Here is a 13593-nt window from a genome sequence, read left to right as displayed (position 1 = left end):
GTTTAATGCCCCCCATTGTTCTCCTGGGGGACTTCAACGCCCACGTGGGCAATGACAGCGAGACTTGGAAGGGGGTGATTGGGAGGAACGGCCTCCCCGATCTGAACCCGAGTGGTGTTCTGTTATTGGACTTCTGTGCCAGTCACAGCTTGTCCATAACGAACACCATGTTCGAGCACAGGGGTGTCCATAGGTGCACATGGCACCAGGACACCCTAGGCCGGAGGTCAATGATAGACTTTGTGGTCGTGTCATCTGATCTCTGGCCGCGTGTCTTGGACACTCGGGTAAAGAGAGGGGCAGAGCTGTCAACTGATCACCACCTGGTGGTGAGTTGGATGCGCTGGACTGGGAGGAGGCCGGATAGACTCGGCAGGCCCAAACGTGTTGTGAGGGTCTGCTGGGAACATCTGGCCGAGCCTTCCGTCCGCGCAGCCTTCAACTCCCACCTCCGGGAGAGCTTCTGACAGATCCCGAGGGAGGTTGGAGACATTGAGTCCGAGTGGACCATGTTCTCAACTTCCATTGTCGAAGCTGCTGCTCGGAGCTGTGGCCGCAGGGTCTCTGGCGCCTGTCGTGGCGGCAATCCCCGAACCCGGTGGTGGACACCGGAAGTAAGGGATGCCGTCAAGCTGAAGAAGGAGTCCTACCGGGCACTGTTAGCTCATAGGACTCCCGAGGCAATCGACAGGTACCGGCAGGCCAAGCGAGCCGCAGCCCGGGCTGTGGTGGAGGCAAAAACTCGGGTCTGGGAGGAGTTCGGAGAGGCCATGGAGGAGGACTTTCGGTCGGCCTCGAGGAAATTCTGGCAAACCGTCCGGCGCCTCAGGCGGGGGAAGCAGTTCTCCACCAACACTGTTTACAGTGGAAGTGGGGAGCTGTTGACCTCAACTGGGGACATTGTTGGGCGGTGGAAGGAATACTTCGAGGACCTCCTCAATCCCACCACCACGTCTTCCATTGAGGAAGCAGAGACTGGGTTCTCAGAGGTGGACTCGTCCATTTCCCAAGCTGAAGTCACCGAGGTTGTTGTGAAGCTCCTCGGTGGCAAGGCACCGGGAGTGGATGAGATTCGCCCAGAGTTCCTTAAGTCTCTGGATGTGCAGGGACTGTCGTGGCTGACTCGTCTCTGCAACATCGCGTGGCGGGCGGGGACAGTACCTCTGGACTGGCAGACCGGGGTGGTGGTCCCTCTCTTTAAGAAGGGGGATCGGAGGGTGTGTTCCAACTACAGAGGGATCACACTCCTCAGCCTCCCCGGGAAAGTCTATTCCAGGGTACTGGAGAGGAGGGTCCGGCCGTTAGTCGAACCTCGGATCCAAGAGGAACAATGCGGTTTTCGTCCTGGTCGTGGAACACTGGACCAGCTCTATACCCTCCACCAGGTGCTTGAGGGTTCGTGGGAGTTCGCCCAACCAGTCCACATGTGTTTTGTGGATCTGGAGAAGGCGTTCGACCGCGTCCCCCGAGATGTCCTGTGGGGGGTGCTCCGGGAGTACGGAGTCCGGGGTCCCTTGTTGAGGGCTGTTCGGTCCTTGTATTCCCGGAGCAGGAGTCTGGTTCGCATTGCCGGCAGTAAGTCGGACCTGTTTCCTGTGCACGTTGGCCTCCGGCAGGGGTGTCCTTTGTCACCGGTTCTGTTCATCATATATATGGACAGAATTTCTAGGCACAGCCGGGGGCCAGAGGGGGTCCGGTTTGGGGACCACAGAATCTCATCTCTGCTATTTGCGGATGATGTGGTTCTGTTGGCCCCATCAAGCCTGGATCTCCAGCGTGCACTGACACGGTTCGCAGCCGAGTGTGAAGCAGCTGGGATGAGGATCAGCACCTCTAAATCCGAGGCCATGGTTCTCGACCGGAAAAAGGTGGCTTGCCCCCTCCAGGTCGGTGGAGTGCCCTTGTCCCAAGTGGAGGAGTTTAAGTATCTTGGGGTCTTGTTCACGAGTGGGGGAAAGATGGAGCGTGAGATCGACAGGCGGATCGGTGCAGCGTCTGCAGTCATGCGGACGTTGTATCGGTCCGTCGTGGTGAAGAAGGAGCTGAGCCAATAAGCGAAGCTCTCGATTTACCGGTCGATCTTCGTTCCTACCCTCACCTATGGTCATGAACTATGGGTCATGACCGAAAGAACGAGATCTCGGATACAAGCGGCTGAAATGAGCTTCCTCCGTAGGGTGGCTGGGCGTACCCTTAGAGATAGGGGGAGGAGCTCAGTCACCAGGGAGGAGCTCGGAGTAGAGCCGCTGCTCCTCCACATCGAGAGGAGCCAGCTGAGGTGGCTCGGGCATCTATTTCGGATGCCCCCCGGACGCCTCCCGAGGGAGGTGTTTCGGGCATGTCCCTCCGGTAGGAGGCCTCGGGGCAGACCCAGGACACGCTGGAGGGACTATGTCTCTCGGCTGGCCTGGGAACGCCTTGGGGTGCCACCGGAGGAGCTGGAGGAAGTGTCTGGGGCGAGGGAAGTCTGGGCAACTCTGCTCAGACTGCTGCCTCCGCGACCCGGCCCCGGATAAAGCGGTAGCCAATGGATGGATGGATGGATGGTTTAATGTCAACACTGATAAAGTTGACGATAATTCGGTGGGCGTGTCCGTGGTCACGTGACCACCTGCTGCTTTGATACGGGGCGAAATTAGTCACAGATCCAACCCGTCAACTTCCACTTTTATTTTGTGATTCTGTTTCCACCGATCACAGCGACTTCCTGTAGAGGTAGATGACTCCGTCCAGGTACTTGTCGTCGTCGGCGGCGCTGTAGACGTTCACCATGTAGCCCTTCAGCTCCCTGAACGCCACGCGGCTCCACAGGCCCTCCGCCTGCATCAGCTGGAGCTCCGCCTCCATCGCCGCCGCGTACCGCTGCCCGGAGTCGCCCGTCAGCTGGATCCTCGACATGCAGACGACGCCCCCTGCAGGCCAAGACAAGCATGTGTGTGTGTGTGTGTGTGTGTGTGTGTGTGTGTGTGTGTGTGTGTGTGTGTGTGTGTGTGTGTTACCTGGCTTGGCGGCGTCGCAGAGCTGCCTGATGATGCTGACCGGCACGAAGCCGTCCCGCAGCGCGCCCACGATGAGCACCACGTCGAACGCACCTGAGGAGGAGGAGGAGGAGGGGGGCGGAGTCAGAGCGAGGCGGAGCTGGTGGGGAGCTCCGCCTCTTTCAACGTCGTGGTCGTGGTCGTCGTCGTGGTGACCGTCGTCATGAACCTCGTCATTGTTACCGCTGTCGTCATCGCCGGTCATGTTGATCATCATCATCACCAATACCTCCATCATCATCATCATCATCATCATCATCATCACCACCGATATCCCATCATCGTCATCGTCGTCGTCGTCGTCGTCATCATCATCACAATCATCATCATCGTCATCATCATCACCGATACTCCATCATCTTCATCATCATCATCATCATCATCATCATCATCATCATCATCATCATCATCAGTCATCGTGATCATCACCACCATCACCAATACCTCCACCATCATCATCATCATCATTATCATCACCAATACCCCCATCATCATCATCATCATCATCATCATCACCACCGATATCCCATCATCATCATCGTCGTCATCATCATCACAATCATCATCGTCATCATCATCACCAATACCTCCACCATCATCATCATCACAATCATCATCGTCATCATCATCACCAATACCTCCACCATCATCATCATCATCACCATTATCATCACCAATACCCCCATCATCATCATCATCATCATCATCATCATCATCATCATCATCATCATCAATACTCCCATCATTATCATCATCATCATCATCATCATCATCATCATCCCCGGATCAAATGATACACAACGCAGCTTCATCACCACAAAACGAGTCATGTTCTTCATCTTCTCCTCACTGATCCTCGTCGCCCTCAGAACCGCTGCCAGGTTCTCCTCAGGTTCTAACTGAAGCTCAGTAGATCCGTCATGTATCTCTACTTTCAGTGTCAATACTGAAGTATTTTTTAATCAGTTTCCTGCATGTGGAGAAAAACCTCCTGCTCCGGAAGTGTGTGTGTGTGTGTGTGTGTGTGTGTGTGTGTGTGTGTGTGTGTGTGTGTGTGTGTGTGTGTGTGGGTGTGTGTGTGTGTGTGTGTGTGTGTGTACCGCTCTGTGCAGGCAGTGGTTCTGGTCCCAGCACGGCCAGCTTCAGGTCCTGGTACAGTTTGGTCTTGGCCGCCTGCTCCAGCATCCCTTTACTGCCGTCGACGCCCACAAAGTGTCTGAAGCCCCGTTCACCCATCTGGACACGAGAGGAGAAACAAGTCGACTCGACTCGACTCGACTCGACTCGACTCGACCCAACCCGACTCGACTCGACTCGACCCGACCCGACTTGACTCGACGCGACTCCACTCGACCCGACTCGAGTCGACTCCACTCAACCCGACTCGACTTGACTCGACTCGGTTTGACTCGACTCGACTCGACCCATCTCGACCCATCTCGACCCGACTCGACTCGACGCGACTCAACCCGACTCCACTCGGCTCGACTCGACTCGACTCAACTCGACCCGTCTCAACCAGATTCGACTCGACTCGACTCGACCCGACTCGACTCGACTCGACTCAACCCGACTTCACTCGACCCGACTCGACACGACATCGACTCTATCCAACAAATCCACATGACAAAGCTGTTATTTTGGGGGGGTTTTGCCGCTGTGGACTGAAAAAGCTCGAAACGTTTGCATAAACGAGACTCTGAAGTGTTTGGGTTAGAAAAAGCTAATCTGTAGAAGCGGTTGCAGAAGGAACAAGAGCAACCTGAGATTTGTGACGTTGACCAGAGGTTGATCTGGATAAAATTAGTTGAATCTTCACTAAGATTAACATCCACCTCTGGTGGAAAGATTTTCTTACATCCTTTGCGGATTTAAAAAGTAGGAAAATATCCCGTGAAGGAGTTTAGAGGAAGAATCTCTTTGATATCTGGTCTGAAGACGATATAGGTTGTTGTTTGGGGCTACCCTTTAGCCACGAGCTAATTATCCTAAGTTAAAGCGGCGGGGCTTCCTCTTTCGGGTTTCAACCAATCAATGAGCCGTGTTTCTTCTTCACATCCTCTCTGCTCAGTGTTTGTTTGGGGCGCCGGCGCCCCCTAGCGGCAGCTGGTGTAACTGCGGTTTGTACCGTGCCGCTTCCGTCGGACCGTCACCGACGCCTCGTCGTCACGTCCGGGACCGGAGGGACCAAAAGTCTCGTGAAAAAGTTTCAGTCTCACCAACTTGGCTGCGAGTCCCGACCCACAGGCCACATCCAGAACCCGGACCTCCTCGCGGTTCCCGGAGAAGTTGGCGTCCAGGAAGTCCACCACCTGGCGCGGCGCCGTGTAGTCCATCGTGTCCGAATCCTGTGAAGCCAAACATCGATCGATCAGCGACTGAGTGGATGAACTGATTTCTGCAATAGCAGGTAGACACTCGTCTCTCCTTTGATCTTCTCGTGTCCCTCTAGGACAGCAGGAAGACTCCCCCCCGCCCCCCCCCCCCCCCCCGAGTCTGGTTCTGCATGTTTTTCCTGTTAAAAGATCATTTTTTTCATTCCAACGTCTTCTCTGCTCGCTCATGTTGAAATGTCATTTTTTGTTGTTTTTTTTCTCCTCAGGCTATCGAGGGCTGGCGGAGGAGTGTGGCTTCACCAAGGCCAAGCTAAAGAGTTCCAAAGAGTTCCATGGAAAACTAAAGAGTTCCAAAGAGTTCCGGCGGAAACTAAAGAGTTCCAAAGAGTTCCGGAGGAAACTAAAGAGTTCCAAAGAGTTCCGTCGGAAACTAAAGAGTTCCAAAGAGTTCCATCGGAAACTAAAGAGTTCCAAAGAGTTCCGTCGGAAACTAAAGAGTTCCAAAGAGTTGCGTCGGAAACTAAAGAGTTCCAAAGAGTTCCGGAGGAAACTAAAGAATTCCAAAGAGTTCCGTGGGAAACTAAAGAGTTCCAAAGAGTTCCGTGGGAAACTAAAGAGTTCCAAAGAGTTCCACTGGAAACTAAAGAGTTCCAAAGAGTTCCGGAGGAAGCTAAAGAGTTCCAAAGAGTTCCGTCGGAAACTAAAGAGTTCCATGACGAACATTCTAAAAATGACCCTGGGATGCCGAGCCTCCTCACCTGTTCGTACGTCTCCGCCCAGCTGTCGTAGAAGTCCATCCTCTGCTGAGAACTGAACCCTTTGCAGCTCCTCAGCATCTCCCTCATGTCGTCCATGCTTCTTCTGCCCGACATCTTGGAGGACCCGATCGCACAGCCCACACGGGATGAAGAACACACCTGTACACCACAGCGTCGCTGAGAAACACAGCTGGAAGCCCGGAACGTTCCAACCGCTCTCAAAACAGACGGTGACACAAGAGGGATTTCAGTCTGAGTTAATGGAGTTAATGTCAAATATTATAGATTATTAGGGAAATGCCAATTCCCGACCTCTCTAAAGGGGAGTACGACGACAAATACCGAGTTCGTACTCCGTAAGTGAAGACTATGCCTCAAACCTCCACCCCCTTTGTGTCGACGCCACGTCACCTCAACCAGCCTCACAGTCTCCATGAGCATAGCAGGGCGTAGCGGGTCTCTCTAACCCCGCGCTATGCTAATGGAGACTGCAGACCGAGCCGCGGGTGATGAGAGTCACATTGATCATGATTAGCATGTAGCATGTAGCACCACTGGTGTATGAGCCTGAAAGTCTTTAGCATGTAGCATGTAGCATCACTGGTGTATGAGCCTGAAAGTCTTTAGCATGTAGCATGTAGCATCACTGGTGTGTGAGCCTGAAAGTCTTTAGCATGTAGCATGTAGCATCACTGGTGTATGAGCCTGAAACTCTTTATATATATATATATCAGAGACATGTCTTTAGCAGGGTAAGTCTCGTAATTTAGACTGAGTTTTCCTCCTGATATCACCTGCAGAGGCCTTTATTTTGACAGAACTGACAGGACCCCTCTTCACTCCTGGTTGCTAACTTCCACATATTAAACTAAACCAAACTAAACTAAACTCGATTAACTAACTAACTAACTAACTCAACGAACTGAGCAACAGAAAACACAACGCCATCATTTTACACCGACAAGCCTAATATGACCCCCCAAAATCCAGACATTTGAAATGCCGCCAACCCAACTCCCACGATGCATTGCAGCGATCAGCTCCGTGGCGAAAGCGCTACCGAAGACAAAATCGAGACAATCAGACACAGTTAGAGAAACTCAAGCAAGGATTTAATAACGGTCTCGATTATAGAGGCCCCCGAGGGCGGAGCTGTCCGCGGTGCTGAAGCCGCTCTCGCAGAGCGCCGGCGCCGCGCATTGGCGGGAAAGTAGGAAACAACTTTTCTGAGCTTTCCTTTGCCGACGGTCTGGTTTCTCCCCACACCGAGCAGGAAGTGCAGAACACGTCTAGAGCAGTGTTCGTCTAAAGCAACACTGGTGTTTCCTCCAGATCGTCAGCTGAGCCGTGGGAAATTATCCAATTTCACATTTTTTTTCTAAAAAAAAAACATTTGCTCTCACAGCGACAGTGTGTTGCAGAGTAATCATGTATAAATACTCTTCACCACTAGAGGGCAGCACAGAGCTTTGCCGGTGAAATGTAAAGTGACAGACGTCAGTGTGGTTCATCTCCACCTCCTGCTACCATCTTGTATCAAAGTACTGTGTCAGTGACAGTGATGGAGAAGTTTTTGAAAAGGAAGAATGTGAACCAGGATCTCAGCTCTTCATCCATCAGGTCCAGGTTTCACACTGAGGGAGTCACTATTAAAAAAAGACATTGGGAAATACTTTCTTTCTCTATTTATTTGATTCCTGTTGATAAAACTTTGACGAGAACGACTTTATATTGTCAATAGAGGCTACGGAGTTTCACATTTTCGGGTGGTGGTGTGTCTCGAGATTTGTCCAAACAAAAAAGTGCCTTGGCTCAGAAAAGTTGAAAAACACTGTTCTATAGGACGTCGTCTCAAAACGCCCACAAGACGTCCCCGGGGGTTCTTTTTTTTTTTTTTTTTTTTTAATTAAGACGTTGTGTTCACGTCTTGTCTGGACGTCGACGAAAATACGTTTCAAAAAGGATGTTTTAGTTCTGACCCTGCTTCAGCAGAACCTCATGATGATGTCATCACCGAGGTTGTAAACCAGTAAACGAGGCCCCTCGTCGCAATCAGGCGCAATCAGGCTGAAAACCTGCAGCGCAGGTTTTCAGCCAATTACACGTATGTTTCAGGAATGTGGGAGGAAACCAGAGAATTCGGAGAAAACACAAGCAGACATGCAAATAAACTCCACAAAAAAAAAACCTCCAGTTGGATTTGAACCCAAAAAATGAATAAATAAATAAATATATCTATATATATATATATGTATGATACACAAAATGACTGGGGGACACTGGGGAGCTTAAGAAAGAGCTGAAATGGCAAATTCTCTATTCTGTTTTTAAATTTTTTTATTCTATGTATGTGTATGTATGTGTGTGTGTGTGTGAACCCTTAAAAAAACAAAAAAAAACAAAACAAAAACATTAATCTCATCAAAACTACAGTTAAGTTTTTTAGGTTTTTTTTTAGGTTCCTGGTGTTTGACATCTCTCTTAAATAAATAAAAGCCGGACCAGTCAGCGTTAATGCTGCAGGAGGAGGAAAAAAAAAAAAAAAAAAAAAAGGGGGGAGAAAAGCGTCAGAAAGGGTGATTTTTGGACTCACCTGTCTGTGTGGTGGAGGGCAGAGGTGAGAGCAGCTGAAGAGGTGGAGGCGACTGAGCCGAGCGGGAGGACGGACGTGTGGGAACAAACAGTTCGCTGCCGCCGGGCAGGTTGGATCTGTTGTGACAGGAACATCCTGGTACATCCCACCTCACATGCTTCCAGGTGGGGAAGCTAAAGTGGATGTAACAGGGTCGCCGGGGGGGGGGGGGGGGGGGGGGCGGTGTCTGGAGGCCCTATGGGGGGGGGGTGGTTCAGGAATCTCTACTTTATTTTCTACTGTAACACCGACAATATTATATATATATATATATATATATATATATATAAGTCGCTCACATAGAGTAGAAGCTCCGCTTTTTAAAACACTAATATGCGACACAAAACACAGGATATTTATCCAGAGTGATGAAAGGTTTTCCAGCCTGACACTTAAAGTCCCAGTGAAATGTAAAACACTACTTTGCAGAAAACGATAGTTGGGGTACTACTTGTAAGGTTCCTCCGACTCTGCCCCACCACTGTTGTCGCATAACAAAGTTATTAGAATTTTGAATCTCCAGCCGAGGAAGTCGGGGGAATCCTTCTCCTTCGTGGGCCATTGTGGGCGGAGCCTATGTGTGACATCACGAGTTGTGCAGATCTCCATCTGTTGTGTTTATATCGGCTTGTTTCCCTCTTAAACGTCCAAGTTTTAACAGTGTTTTGAAGTTATAGTCGGCGTTTTGTGAGCCTTGACGAAAGATTGAGCCTGGAAGAGACCGAGAGAGGAGGAAAGGAGCACGGGCGGCGGGAGCGGCTAGCTCGCGCGGCTAGCAGCTAGCGGGAGCCGCTAGCTCGGGCGGCTAGTAGACGATCAAGTAACACCTGGACTCATCTCCGGTGATTCCACAGTCTTCTAGCTCTTGGACGTGTTGGATCCAGGAAGCCGGTCGTTCTGCCAAAAGTCCGGAGCCTCAAAGCCTCAAAGGTGAAAAGTGGCGGCTGCTGAGGCGAGGAGACGAGGACGAATGGAGGACGAAGCGTCTTCTGCTTCCTCAAACATGTTCCAGACGGGGTCACCGATGGCAGAACCACCTTCTGTGTCTTCTTCATCAATCACTGGGTTTGAAATGACCATGATGATGAAATATGGTTCAATTCAGCCTCTTCGTGGTCAAAACTCTGATCCTCCATAATGTAAACACAACTTGGGCGTGTGCACAACTCGTGATGTCACTCTGTTATTGTCAGAAGCTCCGCCCAGCAGAGGAAATAGCGCCGTTTATCGGCTATTTTCTCGCAGATTGCCGTGTTTTAACATTTTACCCTTCGGCCAGTTAGCTGGAAAAATGTCCCTAGAAGCGACAGCCAGAGTGTTTTGGAGCTCGAAGTTTCATTTCACTAGGACTTTAAACTTTAACGGCAGAAAGTCGCTGAACACGCTGCAAATTATTTAGGCCTCAAGCGCGAAGACGCCGACTCCTGCTGCCAGAACCTCCACTGGGAGAGACACGCTCTCGAAAATGGATTTAATTATATGAATAAACTGCACAGAGAGAAGCATGTTTCATCACTATTAGTACGTCACCAGGAAATTGCAAGTTCAATTAATGCGCGCGCTGCAGAGATTGGATGAACCACGTCACACTGATTTTTATTAAATAAAAAACAATTGTCTATACACCCGTTTAATTATTATTGTCATTATTATTACTTAGTCATTGTTGTGGTTACTGTTATTTTCTAAAATCATTATTGCTGTTACTTATCCTATTCATGTTTAATTTAATTTAATTATTATTTTATTTTTTTCTCTTTTCTTTTGTCGTTTACTTTTTACTTTACATTCGTAGTATTTCATTATTATGTTGCTGTCAGAGACTGGGTTCTATTGTTCTTGCTATTTTTACTGTTTAAAAAAAAGAAAAGAAAAGAAAAGAAAAGAAAAGGATATGATATGTACAATAGCCTATGTGTACACTATTTTTTCAACCAAAAAAAAAAGATGAAATATAAAAAAACAAAAACAAATACATGTTTTGTTGGTGTATTTATTAATTAACCACGTAAAAATATATTCTAAATAAACCACTGAAAAAAAGTCACTTTTCTTGGCGCTGCTTTGGCCATCCTAGCTGCAGCAAAAAAAAAAAAAAAAAAAAAAACGCGTCATGAAGATGAAGTTGCTCTGGATTGCTCACATTTATTTGGAAACATTCACTTCCCCCTCCGCGATTTTTAAAACTACGCGTCTGCGTGTGAAATAAAAACATCGGCATTTATCCTCGGCCGCTGAAATGTTACAAATCTGGGAATCGCACATCCTGGAAAGACTCACGTCCTCCGCACTTTTCAGGCGCTTACAGCCGGCGGGTGAGTCGGGACGCCGTACATGAGCGGTACGTACGAGCACGGCCTCGGTTCGGCCGATGTGGCAATCGTAGGGAGGCGTTCTGTCGCAAACGCCAACAGCTCACTGGCTACTTGTGCAACGCGTGATGCGCGTAACCGCTCACGGCCCCGGCGTGGCGCGCAGCCCTCATATCGTTGACGTGCTCCCTACCCGCTCTCGCCACTCCCGCCACACCTTTTCTGAGAAAGGCGGCGGCCGTGGCCTCAGGGTGGGTTGTGACTGTCGCTTATTTGCACTCTGAGCTGCTTCAGTTCTCCTGGAGGCCAAAACTGAGTGTGGCTGTAAAGAAAGGTTGCTTCTGCTGCTTCGCCAGCCTCCAGCAAGCAAACCGGTCCCTCCTGTGGAGACTCTCTGTTCATATTTGATCAAAGACAGACTTCTAAGACAGAATTCCCACAAGAAAGGAGTCGCTCAACTTAAATAGCGCAAAACGGCCTCGGCGGCGGAACAAAAAACCCGTCAGCGACCAACTTGTGGATTCTTAAATATCCGGTCTCTTTCCTCCGAATCTTTGCAAAGTCCAAACTGTTGGACGGCCGATCACAACGTGGACGTGTTCAGCCTGAAACCCGGCCACGGGGGGGGGGGGGAAGAATAGCTCAGCTTCACTGAAGCAGACAACAAATGCTGCAGCTTCACTTCCTGCGCAATTCAAAGAAACATTGAAGAAATCGGCACCAAACTGGAGGAGAAATGGAGTCAAACTCAAGTACGAGTGTTTGGTGCTGCCTGGAGAAATAGTTTGTTCATCTGTTAGAAATAAAAATCCTCCTTAAGGGAAGAAAACAAGAACGATCCCAGATTTCTCTTCGGTGCTATAGCCAGGCTAACAAAAAGTCACGGCTCCGTCGGGCCTCATATCCCTTTAACCTTGAGCAGCGACGGCTTTGCAAACTCCTTTAGCGACAAAATTCTAACTATTGGAAGGCAAGGCAAAGGTATTTATGGAGCAGCGTTCAAAAAGGGGCAATTCACAGTGTTTTACAAAGAAATGAAAGAAATTATATGAAGGAAATACATTAAAGCTTTAAAAAAAAAAATGAAATAAATACAACAAAGCAAGTAATGAAGAATCTTAATCTCCAGATGTTGAAGTATTTCAAACCAGTGATAAAATCTATTTATCTATGAAACCAGACGATACGGATCAACTTGTTGAACGAGAAGCTTTTTCTTAAAGACATCAAAGCTTGAAAGAGGCAGTGATTTTCAGCTGCTGTTATTTCGCTTTGATCCCAAAACATCTGAGTCACAGTCGACGGTGGAACTTTGACCTCCAGCGCCACCGTGAGGAACCTGCGACGACCCTGCAACTCCCGCATGAAACAATCTGCAGGGCCGCTGTCTTTCACCTCAACGTGGTCGTCAAGGTCTTACGGATAAAACTGAATTAAAGGAAGGAGTCCCTGAACACACCGAGTGCAGGAGTTCATCAGCTGCGTTGTTGTTTTTACTCAAGCGTTTCCTGCACAAGAAGCACAGCGGTTGGATAAGACTGTCCACAAATACTTTTTCTTTATTTCTTTTTCCACAGTGAGCTTCATCAGCCACATGCAGGTGTGGCTGGTTGTTTCATATCAGGTGAAGGAACGAAGCGTTTACTTATTGATCACTGGAATTCACCGATTGTACTGCCGTTTGAACGTGGAGCGGACGGATATCGGCTGGTGAATGTCAGCCTTCAGTGGGGAGGCCTCACCTGGAGCGGATGTATTCAGACGACGCAGACGACTGCTTCAATCTGAGATTATATCTCCAACGTCGTCAAGGAAACGCAAAACACGACCTGAGAGGTGACAGCAGCCTCCTAATCAGATGGAATCATTCGGGGGAAATTTCTCAGAAAGTGAGTTCGAGGATGTCGGTCAAGATGGTGTCAAAAAGTAGGAGAGCTTGGCCACAACCACCTGCAGAGTTAAAGCGACCACAATGAGGTGGAAACGACCTGAAATAGATGTAAAAATACCACAAAACAGAGGCAGAACTAAAACAAACATGTAAAACCAAAACAAACATGTGAAATCAAAACAAACGTAAAACCAAAACAAACATGTAAAACAAAACAAAACAAATAGATGTAGAACTAAAACAAAGACATGTAAAACTACAACAAACAGATAGAAAACTAAAACAAACAGAGGTCAAACTAAAACAAACAAATGTAAAACTACAACAAACAAATGTAAAACTACAACAAAAACTGTAGAACTAAAACAAAGACACGTAAAACTACAACAGAGGTAAAACTACAACAAACAGATGTAAAACTACAACAAACAGATGTAAAACTACAACAAATAGATATAAAACTAAAACAAATAGATGTAAAACTACAACAAATAGATATAAAACTAAAACAAATAGATGTAAAACTACAACAAATAGATGTAAAACTACAACAAATAGATATAAAACTAAAACAAATAGATGTAAAACTACAACAAATAGATATAAAACTAAAACAAATAGATGTA

The sequence above is a fragment of the Blennius ocellaris genome (assembly GCF_963422515.1).
Source record: "Blennius ocellaris genome assembly, chromosome: 8".
Lineage (NCBI taxonomy): Eukaryota > Metazoa > Chordata > Actinopteri > Blenniiformes > Blenniidae > Blennius > Blennius ocellaris.
This window is presented reverse-complemented; position numbering follows the sequence as displayed.